Consider the following 27,472-nt stretch of genomic DNA (forward strand, 5'->3'; position numbering starts at 1 on the left):
GGTATTACATTATTTTATTTACATAACATTTTGATATGACAAAATTATGGAAATGGAGAACATATATGGTTGTCAGGGTTTAAGGAAGGGGTGGAAGTATAAGGGAAGTTGGTGTGGCTGTAAAAGAGCCACATGAGGGACCCTGGTGGTAAGGGAAATGTTTTCTGTCTTGACTATATCAATGTCAGTATACTTGTTGTGGTATTGTATTATAGCTTTGCAAGATATTACCATTGCAGCAAACTGTGTAAAGGGTACATGTGATCCCTCTATATTGTTTCTTACAAGGCATGTGAATCTACAGTTACCTCAAAATAAAAAGTTTAATTAAAAAAAAATTGCAGACTTTAAAAAATTTAGGGGAGAAATACAAATACTAAAAGGGTAGAATTAATGCTAAATTATTATCACATTAAATATGTAATAACTTGATTTTTAAAAATTATAAAGCTAGATAAAATAAAAACAAAACTCATTTGTATACTGTCTATAATAGACATCCCTAAACAGAAAAAGTCAAAAAGTTTGAAAGAAATAGAATGGTAAAAAAAATACAACATAAAACATTAACTAAAAGAAAAGTTATTTAGTTTTCATATATCAGAGAAAATAGTTTTTAAGGCAAGAAGTATTAGTAGGACTAGAGACAGATATTTTATATGATAAACTCATATGATTTTATATTGTTAATCTACTGAGAAGTTATTGTGATCCTAAATATGTATGAAACTAATATTATAGTCTCAAAATATAAAAAACAAAACCTGACAGATTCAATAGGATAAATTGATAAATTCATAATCACTGGTGATCTTATATCATTCTCAGTACGTGATAGAACTGCTAGTGAAAAGAAAACAAGTTGTAAATTGTACACAATAATGGCATTATTTTGTTTTCTTTAAAACAATACACATATCCACACATAAAACCATGCAACAACACACAAAAAAGGGTATGGAACTGAAAGGTGATTAGGGAGAAATTAGCTTTTCCTATAAATTTCTTGAAATGTTCTAAGAAGTATGTACTAATTCCTCTAATGATCTAAATATGATTTTTCATTTTTTCCATTTAACTCTCAGAATTTTGACATTTATAGTATGGAATAATACTGGAAACAAACAGTAATTCATTGAATTTTCTTCCCTATTATTACTCACATCCTCCTGATGTTTGTTTGCACTGTCTTTGTCCAACTTGCCAACTGAGTCAGGACATGTCTAATTCTATAATTGGAGGGCTGTGCACACCATTGTTACTGCCTAACAAGTGTGATACAATCAGAGTAATAAGATGGGTAGAGTTTCCACGTCTGTTAAACAGATACAAGAGAATTTTGTGGTTATGTGTTCTTGATACTTTTTAGCTTTAATCTACTATTAGATAAGTCACCTACTAAGCTGAACATAAAAAGAGAGCCATTTTTTCTAATCTACAAATCTGGAAGGAAATTGAATTTGTAAAGAACACTGGTGTATCTGAAAAATGAGAAATGGCTGGGATGGAGAAATTCTGCAAGGAGGAACTCCTGAGCAGATATGGAGCCCAAACCTTCTTTTCCCAAAACAGAGGTGGATGTTATTATTGTAAGACTTTCTTTTTTTTGGCTTTTTTACTGTTTAGTCCTCCATGCCTTGAATATTACCTGCTATATAATAGGGGTGTGTTATGGGTTCAACTGTATCCCTGAAAAGATGAGATCCTAAGCTCTGGTACTTGTGAATGTAACTATTTATTTATTTATTTATATTTGTTTTATTTATTTATTTTTGGCTGTGTTGGGTCTTCGCTGCTGCATGTGGGCTTTCTCCAGTTGCGGTGAGCAGGGGCTACTCTTCGTTGCGGTGCACGGGCTTCTCATTGCGGTGGCTTCTCTTGTTGCAGAGCACGGCCAGAAGCCCTGTAACTTTATTTAGAAATAAGGTATTTGCAGATGTAATTAAATTAAGATGAGGTTTATTAGGGCGGACCCTAAATCCAATAAAATGGTATCCTTATAAGAAAAGACATAGACACATGAGAAAAGCACCCTGTTACAACATAGACAGAAATTGGAGTGTTGCAGCTTCAAACCAAGGAATGTCAAGGATTGATAGTTAGCATGGGAAGCTAGGAAGAGGCAAAAATGAATTCTACCCAGAGTCTCAGAGGAAACATGGTCCTATTGAAACCTTGATTTCAGACTTCTAGCCTCCAGAACTGTGAGAGAATAGATTTCTGTTTTTGTAAGCCTCGCAGTTTGTGGTTCTTTGATATGGCAGTCCTAGGAAACTAATACAATACTGAGTAAATAACTGTTTAATAAAATATAGGATAAATTATATTTTCATGTTAAGAGTCTTGTTAAAATGTATCAGCATATTCTAATCAATAGATACAGGATGAATTTACTTTGGAGGAAATGAAAGGATCTAAGAAAAACATCCTATCTCATTTTATTTGTGTTTTGGGGAATTTTCTCATTTTCCTGTTATTCTTCCATAACTAATCTCAAATTATTTGTGTACAGCCTCATAGATGAGTTAGCTTCATGGATACATACTTTGTGGGAGAGATATAAAAATCCGACAATGCAATAAAATAATTCTGAGATATTTTGTGTATCCATTTAAAGGCAGTATCACTAAAACTTTCCTAAGTGTCATTGGTTGCCAGGCACCATGAATGGTTGCTTTCACATAATGGCATCTCATTAAATTTTAATTATTTTTCACAGTTTTTGAGGTTCAGGAACTATAAAGCCTTTTCTCAAACACTGAAATAAGGGGCAGAACCTAGATCCAAAATCAGGTGTTCTCAGCTCTAACTCAACCCTTTTATTACATAAATACAACCTATTTGATTGGTTAATGAATTCAAATATTTGTTAATATTTCATTAAATAAATATTGATTATACTTTAACACATACTTTTCTTTAAATGAAATTATAAATATTCTTCATGTCTCCTCAAATCGTTTTTGAAAAGAGATTGTTAAAAAATTCAACAAATTATCAAATACATTTTTTGACCAACACTCCCTATTTCCCCCATTCCCCAACACCTGGTAACCATCATTCTACTCTGTGTTTCTGTGAGTTAGTCTTTTTACACCCTCTTTTATATTTTTGATTTCACAATTTGCATCTATTTGTATTGTGTATCTGTTAACAAATTATTGTAGTTATTACTATTTTCATACTTTTGCCATTAACCTTTATATTCAAGTGGTTAACACACTGCCATATTACACTATTAGAGTATTCTGAATCTGACTACATACTTACCTTTACCAGAGTGTTGTATATTTTTATACATTTTTTTGGTACTAATTAGCATCCTTTTGTTGCAGTTTGAAGAAGTTTCAGCATTTCTTGTAAGTCTAGTGGTGATGAGCTCGGCTTTTTTTTTTAAGGGAAAGTATTTATCATGCCTTCATTTTTTTTTTTATAATTTTTTTCTTTTTTTTTTGACTGCATTGGGTCTTTGTTGCTGTGCATGGGCTTTCTCTAGTTATGGCAAATGGGGGCTACTCTTCACTGTGGTGCACGGGCTTCTCACTGTGGTAGCTTCTCTTGTTGCAGAACATGAGCTCCAGGCACGCAGGCTCAGTAGTTGCGGCACGTGGGCCCTGGAGTGCTCAGGCTTCAGTAGTTGCGGTGTGGGCTCAGTAGTTGTGGCATGTGGGCTCTAGAGCATAGGCTCAGTAGTTGTGGCTCACAGGCTTAGTTGCTCCACAGTATGTGGGATCTTCCCGGACCAGGGATTGATCCCGTGTCCCCTGCATTGGCAGGCAGATTCTTAACCGCTGCGCCACGAGGGAAGTCCTCGCCTTCATTTTTGAAGGATATCTTTGCTACGTTAACTATTCTTGGTTGCCAGTTTCTTTCAGCACTCTGAATATATCCTATTCTCTCCTGGTCTGCAAGGTCTCTGATGAGAAATCTTCTGATAGCCACAGGGGGATTCCTTTGTATGAGATGGTTTTTTTTTTTCTCTTCTTGCTTTTAAAATTTGCTTTTTGTCTTTGATTTAAACAGTTTTATTATAATGTGTCTTGGAGAAGAACATTTTGGATTGAAATTTTGGGATGACCTCTTAGCTTCTTAAAGTTGGATGGAGGCTGAGATCTTCTATGCTGCCATTTCGGCGACATTACTCTGACGACTTCAAATAATTCTTCCGGAAAAGACAGTGTTTGAGGCAATGTGTTGGTTCAAAGCTGAAACTGATGTGGATTGAAGCTGCAGCAAGAATTTTGTAGAAATTGAAAGCTAAATACATAAATAACTATAATGCAATATAGACATTGCAATGGTACTAATAAATTGCTGTGGGAATTCTGAGAAGCAGTAATAAAGATTTTTCTTTAGTGACAACTTCATCATAGGCACTGAGCTAATCACTGCATAGTCACTACTAGTTTATGTGGCAGGGGCTACTACTGTTCCCATTGCACAGATGAGGCAACTGAAACAGAGAAGTGATTTGTCCAAAGTAACATTTCTAATAAAGGTAGAGCTTGGATTTAAACCTAGACCTGTCTGACTTTAGATTCATGCTTTGAACTACATCTTTACTGCTCCTTCCTGTGAGACACCCTCTCTAATTTCCCTGGTTTTATATGACTTCATATTCATTGATATTTTTATAGATGGCTGTAAGTTGAAACTTGTAGTCTCATAGGTAATACTTCCATACTCCATACTGTCATTCTTATTCTAGTGTGTAGTGGGTGCAATGAATCTTTTTTTTTTTTTTTTTTTTTTTTTTTTTGCTGTACGTGGTCCTCTCACTGTTGTGGCCTCTCCCGTTGCAGAGCACAGGCTCCGGACGCACAGGCCCCCTGCATCGGCAGGCGGACTCTCAACCACTGCGCCACCAGGGAAGCCCTGCATTGAATCTTCATCACACTTTGGAAAGCTTCCTTTCTCCCAATAGATCTCAATATATTTGGAAGGCTGTCCTATTCCTCCTAAAATGCAATAAATATGGAATTTCCCCATAAGTTTATTCTTATGTTGTTATTGTCTCCAACATTAATTCAGTGCCCAAATCCCTTATTGACCAAATATCTCTTAGGCTCATATTTTCTATAGTATGCCTTAGCATCCAAAAAATACAACTGGTACAAAGTAAAGCAGGTCTTTACAGACAGTGCTGGTGAGAACATCCCATTTGTGGTAACCTGAAAGTTTCCTAGCATTTTCCCCTCCATTACTCAAATTTCCTGCTCCAATTTTCTACACTACCCACCCCCAAACTCATCACTGAACCCATTATTACCAAACTATTTGTTTATGACTTGAGCCAATACCTGGTTCTCTGTGGAGTGGTTGCTGAAGAGCATGTATTCCAAGAGTCATCACTGGTCTTCATCCCTACTTTGCTGAGATAGATACAAAACAGTACCAGAAGGAAGAGATGGCTTCTTAGGACCCCTTCTATTTTCTAGTTTTAACTTATCATCGTTTTGATCATGAGTGACAAGAGAGACTGAGACTTAATTCCCTCACACTGTCTATTGCTAGAATGTAAAGAAAAGGTAAAGGGATAAGACATTTTAGTTTGGGAAAACTGCATGGGCAAAAGCTCTGTGGTGGGAGAGCTTGGAGAAGATAACAGAAGAGTTTTCCTTTCTGTTTTCTTGGAGTACAGAGGTTCCATGAAATAAAATATTTGCAAACTTATTCAGGAGGATAAGGGACATTTTAAAAAGAATTATACAGCAAATATCAAGGCGGTTATTCTCTTATTAATAATTTTTTGTAAAGCTGAAGTATTATCTGCTTGTGTTTAAGTAAAAACTACCTAGCAAAATGCCTTATATATTAAAGATGCTTAACAAATCTTTATGGAGAAAATGAGTAAGTAATGAGAAAAAGGCATTAGTGATTAATACAGGGTCATTTTCTATCACCATTATTCCTCAGGTTACAAAACATGCATCCCTTTTGGAAATTCTCATTGTGATCTGTTTTGTGTTTCATGTAAAACAAAGGTCATTGAGGCCACTTTATAATTCTAGAGTATTTCAAATGTTATCGTAAATATTATAATAGTAAAAGAAAACAAGCAATTGTAAATAGTTCAAAATTTTAAAGAAAAAAACCATTTCCATTGTAAAACAAACAAATCTGTTAAAACTAAGTATAACCGGAAGGCTTTCAGGCTTATCCTAACCTCTTATTATATCAAAAGATTGAAAACTGTCAGATGTCTTATTATGTAAAACTAATCCATGCTGTATGAATAAAAGCTAAAACATATGGGGGAAAGTATTGAGTCCCTAGTACCAGAGATCACGCATGAAAGCAAATGAGCATTAATCAGGGATTAATTTGCACTGAGATGCTATAAAACTTAGTGAATTTCTCCACAACACATGAATAAATCTTAATTATTTTTTCCTAACCAAAAACTAATTTACATTTGAACTGGTGACACTGGGCTTGTCTACCATGTCACTCATTTTGAGAAAGGTATAGTGATATTTTCTGGTATGTAATTATGAGTCAAAATATCTGTCAATGCCATAAAATGTAAAACACATATATTTTTAAAAAACAGAGTTATTTTCAGGACTTGAGGTTGTTACTTTTAAAGGCACCCATTGCTGAAGACAGATGTGGGATTTATAAATATTGAATCTTTAAATCCCCTAATATTTCACAACTTCCCAAAGATTTTTTTAAAATTAGATAGAGAGCATAAAATTCTCTGGAAAAGTAACATTACATTTTTGTAGGCATTTCTGTGGTACTAAAAATACGCTTTTAGAATGAATTAATACTAACATATACGATATTTAAAACTTCCCAATTCCTAATATAACTAAGGCTAAAAAAGTCATTTTCTTACCGACACAATAATTTAGACTTAATCCCCTTCAGGGGCAATAGATTTTAAATGTAGATGTATGAGAGAATTATACTGCCTTTTTTTAAACTCTTGGAGTCTTCTGTTGGCTGAAGATATTTCTAAGTAGAGCAAATCATTAGATCTTTTACAACAATTTTGCCATTAAAGTATGGAAAGGAAGGGAAGGATGCCTAAAGAGTTTCAGGAAACATGACCCTTGTGGAATGAAGGTCAGGTTGGGTTCAATAGATAGAGCCTTCTGTTCTGCACATGGCATGCTGAGAAGACAGATGTAGGGACCCCAGCAAAGAGGTACTGTGTGAGAGTAATAGAAAAAGGCAAGTCTGCATGGGTAGAGAGGGTATAGTGGGGAGAGGGGCCTCCAGCACTAGAGGACTGCACACTCTATGTCCATAGTTGTTTTCAGAGATCTCATCTTATTTCCCTATACTTCTGGTCAACGAAGAGACACTATCATCTGTGGTTGTAATTCCTACAGATTTCCTTTATACCATGTGTAGGAGAAATGTATTAACAAATAAGCTTTATTTAATATTTTGCGCATTTTTAAATATCTTTTTTTAGTTGAAGGAGACTGCGATTCCACTTGAGGAGTAAAGGGATAGTAGAAGCCTGAGATATGGGGCTCTCTTATTCAGAGTCTTGTTAAATAGCCTAGCACCATGGCCACAGTTTCAGGTGTACCTGACACCTTCCTCTTTAGTAAAATCTCCAGCCTAATCTCTAGTCAAGATAAGCTAGAGATTTTGCCAGTAGACTATGGGAACTCCCTCATATCAAAGCCTGATGCCATGCTAAGTTTTTGTTTTTGTTTTCAAATAAGATGGAGAGAAAACAACCATAAATCAAGCTGCTCTTTGTAAATCCAATTCAAGATCCCCTCGTGTGGTGAGAAAATAGGGATGTTTATGTTTAATGGAGGTTATCATAGTAACTGTATCAGATATAGACTAGCAGAAACTGTTGGATAGATTCTACATGGGAAAAAAAGTACTAAGGTATTGCTTTTGGAATTTGCAAAAGAAAATAAACTACTACAAAACCAAACCAATAAACAAAAAAACTCCAGCAGAAATAATTAAATTACTGTGGGTAATAGTGTAAAATATTCTTATTTTTTTCATCTACAGTGTATTTGTGCATAAGAACTACTGAGATAAATACATCTATCATGTGTCTGCAGAGAAATATAAATAGGTCAGCATGATTTGGAGGCTCTTCAAAGCAGAAAATGCAAAATAATTCTTTTTTTCTATCTTCTGTTACTCTCAGTTCTTACCAGACTTAAAGAGAATTGAACTTGAGCAATAGCTCCATTAGAGCTCTTTTCTAGGATCCATTTCCTGTGGTCTCACTGGGTCCAGCTGCTGATGACTCACAGAGGAAGTGGCAGAGATTAGGGTGTATGAGGGAAAAATCAGAACAGCACAGAAATAAAGCAACTCAACCAACCATTACCTTTTGTGCCAAACAGAACAATAGCTTAACTACTGTGGTTCAGAATGATCTGTCTTATTCCACTCATTTATGCTATTCCTGTTGGAAGGACCACCAGGAAACCTGTGAACCACTATGGAACACACACCGGAATCCATGGCACATCTCAATTAATATTCCCTCCTGACTCAACTAGAACAATGAAGAGCATCAAGCAGTTTAATCTCCGGCAATAATTCCTTTTGTTAGGTTGAGAGGTTTTCCCCTGAATTAGGTTTTAAGATCGGATTTTCAAAATTAGTTAGTTATTTGACGTATTGTAAAGCGGAAAGCCCACATTTTATAAACACATGCATAAGTCTAGGTAGGACATAATGAAGTCTGTGTGTTAGTTGGGGGCATTGCTGCTATTGGTAATTTTTACTTGCTCTGAAATAAAATCAATCTTTTATTAGCAAACAATTGTAACTAAACTGCACAGCTGTTAAAACTCTTCTTTCAATTTTCCTTAAATGTTGGAAATGTAAATGGATCCTTTATATCACCCAGTAGAATTAAATTTGATCAGGAAAATTTTAAAAGGCTACATTACAGATTCTTAGCTTAGCTGCTGATGCACTGAAATATTTCATTGTTAAAAACACTGCATGTTCTCAAGTGTTTATGAAAAGATCTAATATACATTTATTTTAAGAAGATAAGTATTATTGTTCCATTGTTTTGTTTAGCCACAATGAGCCAAAAACCTGAGTAGTGTGGAGAGGAACTTAACTCCTTATTGACTGGTTAAAAACAAACAAATAAACATAAGTTTAAAATCATGAGTCTATCCTGAATACCAGTAGATTATTCATCATTTTGATAATATGCAGAATACTAATTAAGGTCTGAGTGTCCTTTTCATGATCACCTCCATATAAGAAGGTGGCTGAAAAATTATCCTCAAATTATACAAATATTAGAAACTGCTTTTAGTGTTTGATGGGTGCTCTTTCTCTGATAAAAGTAATGGCAATTTTCCTATAGCATCTTATGCTTACATTGTTTAAAATAATTGCAGGACATTTTCTAAAAATTAACCTCAAAACACACTTTCTTGTTTAATAGTAATATAATGGCAGAAATTATATTCTATTGAGGCACTTATCTAAAATATAAACTTTTAAATGTGTGAAATGATTTATAGATAAAACATTTTTGTTTATTGACATGAGTAAACTTAATCGAATCTATTTTGCCAGTTAAAAATTAAATGTTAGAATTTTTAAGCAATGCTTTATTGATCTGATTGAATTCAAGATGATTTTATCAAATGCACAAAATTTTAATATTAAAAAATTTATATTGAATATTTTGAATGACTGATATATAAATAAATCTATTTAAACGTATCATTCAAATGGATCAATATTCTTTATCATTTTGCCAACACAATTTGTTGATTGGTGTGTCTTCCTCAGATTACCTCTAAGTACATTGTAGAATCAGAAAAAACTGAGAGATTGGACGTACACATCAGACACAGTATTTATCTACATTCCTTTAAGCAGTAAAACCATTTGAGAAATTTTCTGAAGCTAGAAAACCAGCTCAATCAAATTTTTAAGTAAAGTCTGATTTGATCGGCCACAGAGAAACGTCCTTACACTAGGACATCATTCACTGACATGTAAAAATCAAATAGCTAGAGTCCGAATGCCCATTCTCTGTCTCTGGACTGCCAGTTAACTTAGTCCAGTGCAAAGCATGGACTTAAGGTCCATGTGACTTGGTGACCCAGGATACTATTCATCAGAATCCTCAAAGCAACTTTTACAAAACCATGTTTAATCATCCTAATTCTCTGAATTTGCCAAGTGCTTCACATCCTCGTCGTGGTCTGGGTCCCAGGAGATCTCACCAAGCTTCATTAGACGCTTTGCCCCTGCCTACTTTGGACGCCAGTTTCTCATTTTGGAGAGACATTCAAACTGGGCACTTGTTAGCTGTCCATCAACTGTGGCCAGCAAGCAATAAGTTCTCTAAAAAGAGGTTGAGAGTAGGGAGAAGGTGATTAGCATGACTAGGTAATAACAATGTATGAGAAATACTGTGCTAATAACAGTGCTGATAAATATTCAACAAAGACTTATTGTGCACCTACCATAGGCAAGACATTGTTCTAGGTTTTTACAGTCTTAGAAAGAAATGGGGGCTGTATAAAGTCAAGGGAAACTTTGTTCTATGACGTTTAGTGGACATACATCACCAATATGACAGTTTTTGACCTGAAAAGATGCCAATAGCATAGGGCCTAACTATATTTGTTTTCATATATATTTTTATAATAATTAATGTATAAATATAAATAATGTAAATAATAATTTATTATTATAATTTGTACAGAAAAATGTGTTTACTTCCTACAGCAGGATAATTATCAGATATTTTTCTAATACATAATTTTCACTATTATACTGACCTTCTCTCCATCATGTTTTTTCAAATAATTTTGCAGCAACCATGTGAGAATTTCACAGTGTTTCCTTTGAAAGCAAAACCCACTGCATATTTTCTATCCCGTACTTAGTACAGTACCTTGATATTTAATAAAGGTATATTAAATGAACGTACATTTCTACATAAGCTTATATATGGGTTCTGGAATATACTTTTGTGCACCTGTGTGTGTGTGTGTGTGTGTTTAAGCTCACATACACTTAAACACACTTTACATACCTCAGTATATTGAATGGGCAAAGGACTGGCTGTCTATAACAGTAGTCTGTAAACTTTTCTGATCAAACATTATTTGCTTGATTAGACCAAATGTTTACAAAAATGACTGTTTGGTTTTAATATGTGCACTTATCTAGTTGAGCTAATATATTTTATTGTTGTTTATGCATATTCGTTCTATGAATGCATAAAAGATACTCTGAAAGTTAGAATGAAATTCATCTAGAATAAAAAATTTAAAATGTCTACTTCATTTTATTTATTAATGTTACAAATCTTATTTTTATCACTCGAACGATATTTAATGGAAGAAATGACATTTTGTTTGTACAGAAAAAATAAATGTTTAGTTACTTTTATAAATACATATGCTTATGTATACTTATATACATTTATGAATATATATTCTTATTTTTTATAAATTATAAATAAGTTTAATTTATTTTGATACCTGCTTAATGGTTGTCACCACTAAAAAAGATACTTCTTAAAGACAAGTAGTCCTAAATGGAAGAGGTACATTATTGGTCCCTCTTACTAAATCAGGATGCTAATTTTTCAATCCCATCTCCAATTATGACAAGATTTTTGTTTAAATTCACTCACACTGGCAATGATGAGTATATTCAGCTGCATTTTCTTTGCTGGAAAATTATAAAGTCACTTGTCAATATTGAGGGCTAGCTTAATTAAAACTAACATAGTCCACAAATCCACTTAACTATGCTCTGTATGGAAATACAACACAAGCAAACAAATGCCTTGATGATTCCTCCGTTGATACCTCTACGCTGTGAACTGCTCTCTTGCCTAGGATACATTGCACATACATATATAACATATGGCCTCTGTGTGAGCCCTTGACACAGGACAGAGTGAGGACAGGGATGTCATTTACATATTGAAAGTTAAATGTAGTTCTTAGTTTTAGATGAAATGTAAATATAATTTAAATGAATATAATATTTTGTTTGCATACTTCAAGGATTGTCTGGCTCCTCTAGGGGGATGCACCCCACTCCAAAGACCATAGGCCACAAACATTGATAATGTCAAACTCACAAAACCTATCAAGAATGTTAAATTCTTTCCTTACAAAGATGACAATTTTTCTCAAAACATTCATTTTCTTCATTTTAGTGAACTTGGATAGGTAAAAAAATTCAGTTAAACCTAAGATAAATGTTTATTTACTAGATTTAATAAGTGTACTTGAAAATCCATCATGGCATAAGGTATATTCATTATTCTATGAACTGTTACCTCTTAAATTACACTCATTCATAATTTGTAAAGATACAATTTTAAGTACTAAACCAACTATAAATTGAAGTGCTTCTTAATAAATAATAATTCTCAGATGTGAGGCATTTCTGTACATTTTGTTTAGAAAGAAATATTAGATTTGTTTCTAATTTTATCACCATATTATAGGGCATGTATTACTGCTGTAATCATTAATATTAGTTTTAATTTACAAATAGTGAAATTGATATAAAATAATAACAGCTAAAAATTAAATATTTTACTCCCAACCCATTCATCTGCACATTGTCTTTACAAAAAAGACACCACCAACAAACTCCTACACATTAAATATTTAATTCCTCTAAGTTATCTTCAACGGCTGCAGTGCTCACTCATGACAATTTCTAATTAATTTTAAATGCCATTTAACAGCCGTTGTCCCAACACGTACAGATGAATTAGGAGGCATAATGCTTGTACTGTACAAAGAGTAGCCAGTGTAAACTCTCAAATTAAATCCACACTGTAGTCAAAACTCATTTGATGTTTGCTTTTCCTACTTTGCAGACAAGATGGTCTCAAAAGGCAGAATAGGCTAAAGATGTGTTGGACAACTCTATAAGTACAGTCTCAAGACTCTTGTCATCTTAGCTGTCTAAATTACTTCAACAGGACTCAAGGGAATTTAAAGAGGAGAAATGACATGACAAACAATTATATTCTAACACTCTATTTATAACAGTGCCCTTTCAGATTATTGTTCTTCCAGACTGACACATCACTGTAATCCCAGGGATGAATCAAGGGACTTAGAGTTAGATCACTCACAGCTTGTAGGCAAAGAAAAAAAATACGAATGAAGAGCTGACATTCAGGAAATATAGAGTGACTCAAGGATAAATTCAGCTGGGATGAGCTTAATTTATCAATGTCAATAACAACGGTGAACACATCGCAAGAATACATGCATATTAATTGAAAATAATTCAGATTAAATCACTGCAGTTTGACATTTTGAGATAGGCACTTTATCTTTTCAAGAAAAAGGGCACTATAAAATCTTTAATCTGAAAACACATCTTAATTGCATGTTATCACCTCCTAATTGCTTCTATATTATATTAAACATTTTGCTAATTACTAGGCTGATCATGGTGTAAATAGCTTGAGGCAAGAGCTCACATCCAGCTGAAGTCTACCGAGCACATTAGGGCCAGGAAGAAGTTCAGCGCTTGGTGGATTCATGGGCTTGTACCTTCTTCAGGGGCTGTCCACCTTTAACACAGCTCTCTGGTGAGGTAAAGAGGTAAAGATGCTCTGATGAAGATCAGAGATGTTTATTCATCTGTCACATTCTAATACTATTCTTGGAAAAAGTGTGCATCCTTTCTGATAGTACAGATGTGCTCTTTCAGGTGATGGCATGTGAGTTTCTGGCTTTATGATAAAAACAGGCTCAGAGAAAGACAATATTGCATCTACTTTTTAACCTTGATCATTGGGACTTTGTCAGGATAAGGTGCTGCTAAATATCAATTTCTTGTATGGAATCTTTGGCCCATATGTATGCACAAACGGTTAAATACGTTAGAATTTAGACTTCTTCCTCAAAGTAGCGAATAACTTAGAATGGGTAAAATGTCTGTAATTGAACAGCAAATGCTTCTCTGAGAAAAAAAAAATTAACCAAAATAGTGACTACATTATCCATATCATTAAAAGTATATGCAAGCAAAAAGATAATAATAGGATTTTTGGGTTAAAAAAAATTAAAACAAAGAAGTGATGTTTTTTGATGGTATACTTAGCAAAAAGTTTTCCTCAACTCTTTTTCCTCCTTGCCCTTCTCTTTTTATTCTTAAGTAATGTCTAATGTTCACAAGGATTTAAGGAATTGGGATGATTCTACAATATATTTCAGGAAAAATATTTGCCAGGACACAATAAAATGCTCAAAATGTTTCACACTGTTTAATGCATCTATTCCCCTTCTAAAATTTTTTTATTTGGAATTCATACTAGAAGAATATGCTTTGGAAAGTTTTCTTTAATAGTAATTTTATTCTGGCCAGTTACAAAAAAACAAATACTATGTCATTCTACTTACCTGAGATACCTAGAGTAGCCAAATTCATAGAGACAGAAAGTAGAACAATTGTTACCAGGGGCTGGGGGCAGGGAGACTAGGGAGTTAGTGTTCAGTGGGTACAGAGTTGCAATATGGGATGATGAAAAAGTTCTGGAGATGGATAGTGGTGCTCATGGCACAAGAATGTAAATGTATTTAATGCCACTGAAGTGTACAGTGGCATTAAAATGATTACAATTGTAAATTTTATGTTATATTTATTTTAACACAACTTTAAAAAAAAAGTGTCAAGAGAGCTTAATGCTTTATTTCTCTTTTTTTCCTTCCAGTTTTATTGAGATATAATTGACACACAGCAGTGAACAAGTTTAAGGTGTACAGCATAATGATTTGACTTACATATATCATGAAATAATTGTTACAATAAGTTTAGTGAACACCCATCATCTCATATAAATACAAAATTAAAACAGAAACAGACTCACAGACTTAGAGGACGAACTTATGGTTACCAGGGTGGGTGGAGTGGGGAAGGGATAGTTAGGGAGTTTGGGATTGACATGTCTACACTTCTATATTTAAAATGGATAACCAACAAGGACCTACTGTATAGCACAGGGAACTCTGCTCAATGTTATGTGGCAGCCTGGATGGGAGAGGAGTTTGGGTGAGAATGGATACATGTATATGTATGGCTGAGTCGCTTTGCTGTGCACCTGAAACTATCACAACATTGTTAATTAGCTATACTCCAATATAAAATAAATTTTTTTTAAAAAAATTAAAGAAATAGAAAGAATTTTTTCCTTGTGATGAGAACTCAGGATTTACTCTCTTAACTTTCATATATAACATACAGCAGAGTTAATTCTATTTATCATGTTGTTCATTGCACCCCTAGTATTTATCTTATAACTGGAAGTTTGTACCCTTTGACTGCCTTCATCCAATTCCCCCTCTACCTACTCCCCTCTTCTAGTGGCCACAAATCTGATCTTTCTATATTTGTTGGTTTTGGAAGTATAATTGAGCTAACTACAATACTATGTTATTTCCTGTTACACAACATAGTGATGTAATATTTCTATACATTTAAAAATGATCAAACTTCCAGTTGAAAAATGAATGAGTCATGGGTATGAAATGTACAGTATGAGGAATATAGTCAATAATTATGTAATGTCTTTGTACTGTGACAGATCATAACAAGACAAAGTGATTTTTATCATAGCATTATTAGATTAGTTATAAGAACAATGTTACAATAGAAAATTATACACAGTGTCATTGTCATTTGGGGTATTTTTCAATATTCCACTTTTTCTCTTTTCAGAAATCAACTCCACCAAAACACCTTCATCTTGGACTTCTTGTAAGAAAACAAATTTCTGTTGCTTTGGCCACACAGACTATGGTATTTTGTTATAGCAGCCTAAGAAACCTGACACAATAATTCACAGGAGCAGTAATGCATGAGTGAGAAAAGTAAATCTTTTTGGTTGATTTGTTTGTTTTAAGCCCCTGAGATATGGGGAATTTTTTGTTACCACGGCACAACCTAGCCTAGTCTAATTAATATAGAGCTGGTTTTGTTTATCTGTATTTGCTTATCTATTTTACAAGAATATTTGCTGTGTAATAAACAAAAATATATTTCCTAATATAAAAAAGAAACAATGATTTTATTATCATTAAAGAGTTATCAGTAATAAACTAGATTGTTACACTTACATGGTATAATAAAAATAAATGGTTTAATTATTAGAAAACTTTTAGTTAAATTAAACTGTACCTTATTTTCTCCTTTACAGTGCTTTGCTTCTTCTCTCCCGTGTGTGTGTGTGTGTGTGTGTTTCATAAGTTCTATTTTCCATATAAACTTTTGTTGTGTCTACATATTTCTGCTTCCACTATTACTGATATAATTGACTTAAACATTTGCTTTACTAATACTTTGCAAAGACTTTTGAAAGTGATTCTTCTGATTTCTGTTGTCTTTTTTAATTTGGTTACACACTGCATTTGGTCTATTGGCTTCCATTTTGCCATTAATATTACTTTAATTTGCCACGTTTGCTGTAAAAAAAAATACCATAGTCTGGGTGGCCTAAACAACATTTCTTTAATAATCCACAGGACAAAAGATTGCCTTCAATAAAGAAAGAGGAAATAAGGAGGGAGAAGAAAATCAATCCCTCCTCTTTTCATTGAATGATGTTTGCCTGATCCTTTCCAGGTACTTTATTATATGTTTCTCTTTAGTAAAAACAACTTAATGTTGTTCCAAAGACCTTTTTAACATTGGCCTCTTCTGCTTGTTTTAGCTGTCTTAGTACTTCTTATTTTTATGGGAGAAATATGCATAAGCTAAGATTTTGATTGTTTTCTTTTTTGTTCCATTTGTAAGTAGTTTGTCCTCGTTACCTATGTTCGCATGTATCCATATCTCCCTCTGGTCCTCAGATGTGGTTTCCTATAATGTTTATCACATGTCATTCTCTGTTATGTTTCACTTTAAAAGGAATTATAATACTGACATCACTGGATGGTGCTGAGGGTTAAATAAAGGAGCCAAGTCCATAGCGGACTTCAATAAATATTAGTTCTCTTTTGCTCCCATTTCTCCTGTAAAATTAGAGGAATATACTTAGAAAATTATTTTCTGCATTCTGTAAAGTTTATCTTCTATTTATGCCATGATTAAATTGCTTATTTTGTAGCACAATTCTCCGATGTTTCTTGAGAGCCATATCTATTATGATTGCACCTGCCTTTTTTCTTTCTTTTTTTTTCCTTTTCTTCCTTCTTTTCCTTTCTTCTTCTTTTTTTAAATTTTTTAAAGCACACTCACTGAGATTTTGTGAAATCCAGTGCGGTTTAAGGTTTGAATTTGGGTATTTGACAAACCAAATAACTGTTCATAAATATTTTGCATTCCTATTTCTGTGTACTGAATTTTTCTGCAGATATGTCTAAACGTAGATAAATAGAAGTCATTAGGATATTCTTTTGTTTTTGTTTTTTTTTAACATCTTTATTGGAGTATAATTGCTTTACAATGTTGTGTTAGTTTCTGCTTTATAACAAAGTGAATCAGCCATACATATACCTATATCCCCATATCTCCTCCCTCTTGGATCTCCCTCTGACCACCCCCCCCATCCCACCCCTCTAGGATGACACAAAGCATCAATCTGATCTCCCTGTGCTATGCAGCTGCTTCCCACTATCTATTTTACATTTGGTAGTGTATATAAGTCCATGTCACTCTCTCACTTCGTCCCAGCTAACCCTTCCCACTCCCCGTGTCCTCAAGTCCATTCTCTATGTCTGTGTCTTTATTCCTGTCTTGCCCCTAGGTTCTTCAGAACCATTTTCTTTTTTTTTTCATTTCAAATATATATATGTGTTAGCATACGTTATATATTTTTCTCTTTCTGACTTACTTCACTCTGTATGACAGACTCTAGGTCCATCCACCTCACTACAAATAACTCAATTTCATTCCTTTTTATGGCTGAGTAATATTCCACTGTATATATGTGCCACATCTTTATGCATTCATCTGTCGATGGATACTTAGGTTGCTTCCATGTCCTAGCTATTGTAAATAGAGCTGCAGTGAACATTGTGGTACATGACTCTTTTCAAATTATAGTTTTCTCAGGGTATAAGCCCAGTAGTGGAATTGCTGGGTCATATGGTAGTTCTATTTTTAGTTTTTTTAAGGAAGCTCCATACTGTTCTCCACAGTGGCTGTATCAATTTACATTCCCACAAAGAGTGCAAGAAGGTTCCCTTCTCTCCACTCCCTCTCCAGCATTTATTGTTTGTAGATTTTTGATGATGTCCATTCTGACTGGTGTGAGGTAATACCTCATTGTGGTTTTGATTTGCATTTCTCTAATGATTAGTGATGTGGAGGATACTTTCATGTGTTTGTTGGCAAACAGTATATCTCCTTTGGAGAAATGTCTAGGTCTTCTGACCATTTTTGGATTGGGTTGTTTGTTTTTTTGATATTGAGCTGCGTGAGATGCTTGTAAATTTTGGAGATTAATCCTTTGTCAGTTGCTTCATTTGCAAATTTTTTCTCCCATTCTGAGGGTTGTCTTTTCGTCTTGTTTATGGTTTCCTTTCATGTGCAAAATCTTTGAAGTTTCATTAGTTCACGTTTGTTTATTTTTGGTTTTATTTCCATTTCACTAGGAGGTGGGTCAAAAAGGATCTTGCTGTGATTTATGTCATAGAGTGTTCTGCCTACATTTTCCTCTAAGAGTTTTATAGTATCTGGCCTCATATTTAGGTCTTTAATCCATTTTGAGTTTATTTTTGTATATGGTGTTAGGAAATGTTCTAATTTCATTCCTTTACATGTAACTGTCCAGTTTTCCCAGCACCACTTATTGAAGAAGCTATCTTTTCTCCATTGTATACTCTTGCCTCCTTTAACAAAAATAAGTTGACCATATGTGTGTGGGTTTATCTTGGGGCTTGCTATCCTGTTCCATTGATCTATATTTCTGCTTTTGTGCCATTACCATACTGTCTTGATTACTGTAGCTTTGAAGTATAGTCTGAAGTCCAGGAGCCTGATACCTCCAGCTTGGTTTTTCTTTCTCAAGATTGCTTTGGCTATTTGGGGTCTTTTGTGCTTCCATACAAATTGTGCAATTTTTTGTTCTAGCTCTGTGAAAAATGCCATTGGTAGTTTGATAGGTATTGCACCAAATATGTAGATTGCTTTGTTTAGTATAATCATTTTCACAATGTTGATTCTTCCAATCCAAGAACATAGTATATCTCTCCATCTGTTTGTATCATGTTTAATTTCTTTCATCAGTGTCTTATAGTTTCCTGCATATAGGTCTTTTGTTTCCTTAAGTAGAATTATTCCTAGGTATTTTATTCTTTTTGTTGCAGTGGTAAATGGTAGTGTTTTCTTAATTTCTCTTTCAGATTTTTCATCATTAGTGTATAGGAATGCAAGAGATATCTGTACATTAATTTTATATCCTGCAACTTTACCAAATTCATTGATTAGCTCTAGTAGTTTTCTGGTAGCATCTTTAGGATTCTCTGTGTATAGTATCATGTCATCTGCAAACAGCTTTACTTCTTCTTTTCCTCTTAGGATTCCTTTTATTTATTTTTCTTCTCTGATTGCTGTGGCTAAAAGTTCCAAAACTATGTTGAATAATAGTGGTGAGAGTGGACAACCTTGTCTTGTTGCTAATCTTAGAGGAAATGGTTTCAGTTTTTCACCACTGAGAACGATGTTGGCTGTGAGTTTGTCATATAAGGCCTTATATCCCTCTGTGCCTACTTTCTGGAGGGTTTTTATCATAAATGGGTGTTGAATTTTGTTGAAAGCTTTTTCTGCATCTATTGAGATGATCATATAGTTTTTCTCCTTAAATTTGTTAATATGGTGTATCACATTTATTGATTTGCGTATATTGAAGAATCCTTGCGTTCCTGGGATTAACCCCACTTGATCATGGTGTATGAGCCTTTTAATGTGCTGTTGGATTCTGTTTGCTAGTATTCTGTAGAGGATTTTTTTAATCTATGTTCATCAGTGATATTGGCCTGTATTTTTCTTTCTTTGTGACATCTTTGTCTGGTTTTGGTATCAGGGTGATGGTGACCCCGTAGAATGAGTTTGGGAGTGTTCCTCCCTCTGCTATATTTTGGAAGAGTTTGAGAAGGATAGGTGTTAGCTCTTCTCTAAATGTTTTATAGAATTCGCCTGTGAAGCCATCTCATCCTGTGCTTTTGTTTGTTGGAAGATTTTTAATCACAGTGTCAATTTCATTGCTTGTGATTGGTCTGTTTATATTTTCTTATTCTTCCTGGTTCAGTCTCGACCCATTGTGCTTTACTAAGAATTTGTCCATTTCTTCCAGGTTTTCCATTTTATTGGCATATAGTTGTTGTAGTACTCTCTCATGATCCTTTGTTTTTCTTCAGGGTCAGTTGCTACTTCTCCTTTCATTTCTAATTCTACTGATTTGAGTCTTCTCCCTTTTTTTCTTGATGAGTCTGGCTAATGGTTTATCAATTTTGTTTATCTTCTTAAAGAAACAGCTTTTGGTTTTATTGATCTTTGCTATTGTTTCCTTCATTTCTTTTTCATTTATTTCTGATCTGATCTTTATGATTTCTTTCCTTCTGCTAACTTTGGAGGTTTTTTGTTCTTCTTTCTCTAATTGTTTTAGGTATAAGGTTAGGTTGTTTATTTGAGATGTTTCTTGTTTCTTGAGGTAGGATTGTATAGCTATAAACTTCCTTCTTAGAACTGCTTTTGCTGCAGCCCATAGGTTTTGGGTTGTCGTGTTTTCATTGTCATTTTTTTCTAGGTATTTTTTGTTTACCTTTTTGATTTATTCAATGATCTCTTCGTTATTAAGTAGTGTATTGTTTAGACTCCATGTGTTTGTATTTTTTTACAGTTTGTTTTCTGTAATTGATATCTAGTCTCATAGCGTTGTGGTCAGAAAAGATACTTGATACGATTTCAATTTTCTTCAATTTACCAAGGCTTGATTTGTGACCCAAGATTTGATTTATTCTGGAGAATGTTCCATGGGCACTTGAGAAGAAAGTGTATTCTGTTGTTTTTGGGTGGAATGTCCTATAAATATCAGTTAAGTCCATCTTGTTTAATGTATCATTTAAAGCTTGTGTTTCCTTATTTATTTTCATTTTGGATGATCTGTCCATTGGAGAAAGTGGTATGTTCAAGTCCCCTACTATGACTGTGTTACTGTTGATTTCCCCTTTTATGGTTGTTGGCATTTGCCTTATGTATTGACACGCTCCTATGTTGGGTGCATAAATGTTTACAATTGTTATATCTTCTTCTTGGATTGATCCCTTGATCATTATGTAGTGTCCTTCTTTGTCTCCTGTAATAGTCTTTATTTTAAAGTCTATTTTCTCTGATATGAGAATTGCTACTCCAGCTTTCTTTTGATTTCCATTTGCATGGAATATCTTTTTCCACCCCCTCACTTTCAGTCTGTATGTGTCCCTAGGTCTGAAGTGGATCTCTTGTAGACTGTTAATATACAGGTCTTTTTTTTGTAGCCATTCCACCAGTCTATGTCTTTTGGTTGGAGCATTTAATCCATTTACATTTAAGGTAATTATTGATATGTATGTTCCTATTACCAGTTTCTTAATTGTTTTGGTTTTGTTATTGTAGATCTTTACCTTCTCTTGTTTTTCCTGCCCCTAGAAGTTCCTTTAGTATTTGTTGTAAAGCTGGTTTGGTGGTGCTGAATTCTCTTAAGTTTTGCTTGTCTGTAAAGGTTTTAATTTCTCCGTCGAATCTGAATGAGATCCTTGCTGGGTAGGGTCATCTTGGTTGTAGTTTTTTCCCTCTCATCACTTTAAATATGTGTTGCCACTCCCTTCTGGCTTGCAGAGTTTCTGCTGAAAGATCAGCTGTTAACCTTATGGGGATTCCCTTATATGTTACTTGTTGTTTTTCCCTTGCTGTTTCTAATATTTTTTCTTTGTATTTAAGTTTTGATAGTTTGATGAATATGTGTCTTCGTGTGTTTCTTCTTGGATTTATTCTATATGAGATTCTCTGCTCTTCCTGGTCTTGACTGACTATTTCCTTTCCCATATTAGGGAAGTTTTCAACTATAATCTGTTCAAATATTTTCTAACTCCCTTTCTTTATCTATTCTTCTTCTGGGACCCTATAATTCCAATGTTGGTACATTTAATGTTGTCCCATAAGTCTCTAAGACTGTCCTCAATTCTTTTTGTTCTTTTTTCTTTATTTTTCTCTGCAGTAGTTATTTCCACTATTTCATCTTCCAGGTCCCTATCCATTCTTCTGCTTCAGTTATTCTGCTATTGATTCCTTCTAGAGAATTTTTAATTTCATTTATCATGTATTTCATCTTTGTTTGTTTGCTCTTTAGTTCTTCTAGGTCCTTGATAAACGTTTCTTGCATTTTCTCCATTCTATTTCCAAGATTTTGTATCATTTTTACTATAATTACTCTGAATTCTTTTTCAGGTAGACTGCCTATTTCCTCTTCATTTGTTTGGTCTGGTGGGTTTTTACCTTGCTCCTTTATCTGCTATGTGTTTATCTGTCTTCTCATTTTGCTTAACTTACTGTGTTTGGGGTCTCCTTTTTGCAGGCTGCAGGTTTGTAGTTCCTGTTGTTTTTGGTGTCTGCCCCCAGTGGCTAATGTTGGTTCAGTGGCTTTTGTATGCTTCCTGGTGGAGGGGACTAGTGCCTGTTTTCTGGTGGATGAGGCTGGATCTTGTTTTTTGGTGGGGATGACCATGTCTGGTGTTGTGTTTTGGGGTGCCTGTGACCTCTTATGATTTTAGGATGCCTCTCTGCTAATGGGGTGAGTTGTGTTCCTGTCTTGTTAGTTTTTTGACATAGAGTGTCGAGCACTGTAGCTTGCTGGTTGTTGAGTGGAACTGGGTCTTAGCGTTGAGATGGAGATCTCTGGGAGAGCTTTTGCCATTTGATATTATTTGGAGCCGGGAGGTCTCTGGTGGACCAATGTCCTGAACTTGGCTCTCCCACTTAAGAGGCACAGGTCTGACACCCAGCCGGAGCACCAAGACCCTGTCAGTGACATGGCTTCATTTAGAAGCTCTTAAATTCTCCATGATCCCAAAACCTAGGAAATTCTTTGATGAATTTAAGAGGTCTAAAATCTCTAGATCTCTCACGAAACTCCTTTGTTAGTCTAGAGGGCATCAAGTACCTGAGTCTCCGGAGAGCCTCAACCTCTACTACCAGTGCATCTCCTCCCTGGTGGAAGTGTGCAGAATATTCTTTTGATGCAAAATATTGCTATTGGACGACACTTGGACTGATCTTTCAGCCCTGCTATTATGTACTGACTGACTCACCACAGAATGTGGAACTTTGCAGAAGGTTCTGTTTAACGAGTTTATTTCCTATTTCTAACACCACAGTGCACATATTTGCTTGAATATGTTATCTCATCCATATTCAAATGTAATATCAGAATAGCTAGTAATTCCTGATAGAAATACCAAGTTGTAAAATATGGTCCATTAGCTGTGTTCCAAATATATAAAAATATATGTATATATATTTATGTAGCAATTTTAATAATAATATAAATTAAGTACGTGTAGCAGCAGAGTCTATGCCCTCCTGAACAGATGACTTTCCCTCAGACCATACTGATTAGTTCATTTTTCCTAATGAAGTTTTCATTTAGGCAGAAGTTACTCCTCGCTTGCTTCCTGCTCCCTTTTGTAAGCTAAAGCTGCTGTCTGCCTTTTATTGGAAGATAGAGCAATTTTAGTTAGACTAAAGAGAAATTCTGAATCTTTTCAACCTGCCTTGAGAGAAAAGTACAGGAGGATTTAGTCAACATGGGAAAATAAAGTGATTCTCAAGTAATTATATCATTATTTTTCTAGAATGATATAGTTTTATGATGGAAAAACTTGGGGGATCATTTGGACCTTTTATTTTACACAGAATAAAGATGAAACAAAGAGAGAATCAGTAACTTGTTTAAGATAGTTAAACAGAAGTATTTAGGCCAGATTAAATGATTTAACCTCCAGTTGTTTTGTTTGTCCTATACTATGCAGAGGGAACTGGCCCAATGTCATTCCCCACCACTTATACAGCTTGAAGAGAAGCATTGTAAGCTGTGTGTATATAGTAAGATTCAGAAACCAGCTCAAGGAGCATGAAGTTGGCAATATAAACATGAAAACAAGACATTAGCAATTATTCAGAGGTGTTAGCACAGACTAGAAGTCAAGCTATGTTGGCTTTGCTTCAAGCTAAAGAACTTCTGAGGACCTTAATTAGCAGGAGTTTTGTAGACCTCTGTGAGTCATTCCAAAGTTTGGAGCATTTTTCTTTTTCTTTGAGGTATGTATATTAATTACCATGTTAAACGGGATAGCTTTGTTTAAAACCTACAGTGAATTTTTTTCCTCAATTTTTAAAGCAATGTAACTAATGTTTTCCTACTGCTAAAGTCATTTCTCTTTCCTTGTAAATTGGAATTTAATCTTTCTAAAACACTATTTCTATTCTATCAACTATTTTGCTTTCAAAAATCAGAAGCTCCCCATTACACACAATAGAACCAAAATTTCCCCAGGCCACAAGAGCCTATGGAAGCAAATGAGATCACATTAACATTAATAACTAGCATCTTACTACCTTCTGGCCTCACATGCATTACACAGGACCGGAGCCCCTTGCAAAGCACATACCCCATCCAGGTATTTCCAGGAGTCCCCAGAGGATGTTTCACTTTTGCTCAAACAAGTTCATTTTCACTGGGCAATGTTGCTACCCTGCTCCCATTTATAGTTATCCCATTCTACTACTCTTTTTCCTCAGGCCTGTGGGGAGGGTAAGCTCACAGTTCCTTTGAGCACCCAAGTAGCCAGATGCAGTGACTACAAATTAGCCCTGCTTCGTCATCTTTTCCTTGTCACCTTATTCGCCTGCTGGGTATCCTGGCTACTCTGAAGGTCATGGAAGTCCCCACAGTGCAGGCAGGCACTGCCGATGCTCAGATGCCACCATTACTCTGTTGGACATGGCTTTTCTGGCCACCACCACCAATGTCCTATAGAGATCAGCAGCCCAAGGCTGTGTGGGCTTCTACAGTAGAGAGTGACATATGTTAGAGCCCTGGATGGGTTATTAGCAATACTTCCTTCACCCCAATGGTATTGGAGGTCTTCTTTCTTACTTTTTCATGTTTATTTTTATTTTTAGGGTAGGCAAGGGCGGTAAGAGAGGGAAAAGGTTTTTTTTCACTGGCCAATGAGTTTGGGTAAGATCTGCTGCAGGACTGACATCCCATGAGGAGTTACCATGCTTCCTGTGACAGCTAAGGCTGCCTCACTGGAGGCTCACAAAACAAGTTGAGTTCTCAGAGACGCTATTAGGTTGCCAACATCTAAAGCCCATGTGTGAATCTTACAGATCCTTTGTACAGAGTCAAGTTCACATATTTGCCTGGCATCCACCATGTTGTTCAGTTCCACGTGTTCAAACCAGTGCCTCACAAAATTGTGACATAATCCTTCTTACTTCCCAGATAACCCTAACTGTTGAGGTCAAGTTGTGAGTCATCCCCCAGAAAAGTATCTGTTTTTGCCTGCATCAAACTTGCCAACTGGTGCAACACTTCTCTGTAGTCTCAAAAATAAATCCACTCACATCAAGACCTGTAGAGAAATTTCTTAGAAAATTTCAGATAGTGTCGGCAGGGTCAACTGCAAAGCCCAAGCAAATGACCTCCCCACCTGTCACCACTGGCTCTCCTCTTTTTCCCCCCTCCTCCATTTGGCCTTGGCCTCCCAGACTTCTGACTTCCTACATAAAAATTTGTCTTCTGGCCTCTCATTCCTTCCTTATACAGCACAATTTAGCTCCCTCTTAATTTGTACCTTCAGTTGCATATATCTTCTTCTTGCCATATGCTCAGCATGGGCAGACATTAAAATTTACCCTTATTAGAGGGTGGTGTCTTATCTCACTTTGCCCTCAGAAAAGTGTCACGCTCCTCTGCAACCCTTGGGTAAATGTACAGATACACAATGAAATTTTTTGGAGGCACTTAACTCTTGGATCAACATACCTCCTTTTCTCCCAATAGGTGTAATCAATTCTATACTAAGCACATTTGGGGATCCTGCTGTATTAGTTTGCATGGGCTGCAATAACAAAGTACAACAGACGTGGTGGCTTAAACAACAGAAATTAATTTTCTTACAGTCCTGGAGGTCAGATGTCCAAGATGAGGTTGTCAACAGAGCTAGTTTCTTCTGAGGACTCTCTCCTTGGAATGTTGATGGCCATGTGTCTTCACATGGTCTTCCCTCTGTGTGTGTTTTTGTCCCTCTTCTTACAAGGATACCAGTCATATTGGATTAGAGCCCACCCTAATGACCTCATCTTAACTTAATTAGCTCTTTAAAGACTATCTCCAAATATAGGTACTGGGGGGTTCTGGGGGTTAGGACTTCAGTGTAATTCAACCCATAACATCTGCTTTCCTCCTTGGCTTGGCTGTTTAGACATTTTGCGCCCTCCCCTTAGGGCACTTTTTCTCCTTACTACACCCCAGTCAGGCAAGGGTCTTTTAAGCATCAGCTGAAAGGACGTGATTCTTCAGGGAACAGGGGAAGGAGCGGCCATCAGGGGGTGAACATTTTCCTGGGCCCAGCCCCATCTCTCTGACATAAATTTACCTAGGGAAGGATTTTCATCAGGAGGATATCCTGCCTCCTTCATCTAACCATTTTATAAGTTTTTCTCCTGCAAGAAGAGGGATTAAGGAAACTAGCAATCTTTGTCATTTTCCTATTGGTCCACATGAGCTAGTCCTGTTGGTCTCTTAGCTCATTTTCCAGCAAGTAAAGCCAGAGAAGGAGTCTCCTCATATATAAATATTCTTAAGATACCCATTCTGGCCATAATTTTTTTTTTAAAGGGAATGTTTCTAAGATGCAGAGTTCTAAGGAATCCTTTATTTGTTCTATTATATCCTATTTTCCAAGCACACATTGTAAATTCTCTCTTTAGAACTTTTGCTCCTGCCCTCTTCTAGAATGCTCTGCATTTTCTGCATTCTAATGTCATAACTACCAATCCTTTGAGGCTCAGGTGTTCTGTTAGAAGTGTTCTCTGTAACTCTAGTTTACCTCTTGCACTTCCATTAATAGTTTTAGCTACACATTTAAATCATATTATAGGGACTTCCCTGGTGACACAGTGGTTAAGAATCCATCTGCCAATACAGGGGACACGGGTTCGACCCCTGGTCCCGGAAGATCCCACGTGTCGCAGAGAAACTAAGCCCGTGCACCCACGTGCCACAACTAAAGCCTGCGCGCCTAGAGCCCATGTTTTGCAACCAGAGAAGCCACTGCAAAGAGAAGCCCGTGCACCAGCTTGCTGCAACTAGAGAAACCCCATGCGCAGCAATGAAGACCCAACACAGCCAAAAATAAATAAATAAGTTTATTTTAAAAATCATATTATATAATAATTATAATAACACTTAATTGCTTATACCCTATAATGGCCTCCTCTAATGTTTTTCAGTATT

General features: G+C 35.3%; 1 long non-coding RNA gene across 2 annotated transcripts in view; it reads left to right on the forward strand.

The window, feature by feature from the left end:
- Positions 1-27,472, forward strand: part of LOC125964453 (uncharacterized) — a 51,990-nt gene that overhangs the window by 13,451 nt on the left and 11,067 nt on the right. For both annotated transcript variants that reach the window (XR_007477493.1, XR_007477492.1), the window contains exons 2-3: positions 15,691-15,729; positions 16,494-16,593. This is a non-coding gene — a long non-coding RNA (uncharacterized LOC125964453). The remainder of the gene's footprint in view (positions 1-15,690; positions 15,730-16,493; positions 16,594-27,472) is intronic.

This window comes from Orcinus orca, chromosome 5, assembly GCF_937001465.1.
Source record: "Orcinus orca chromosome 5, mOrcOrc1.1, whole genome shotgun sequence".
NCBI lineage: Eukaryota > Metazoa > Chordata > Mammalia > Artiodactyla > Delphinidae > Orcinus > Orcinus orca.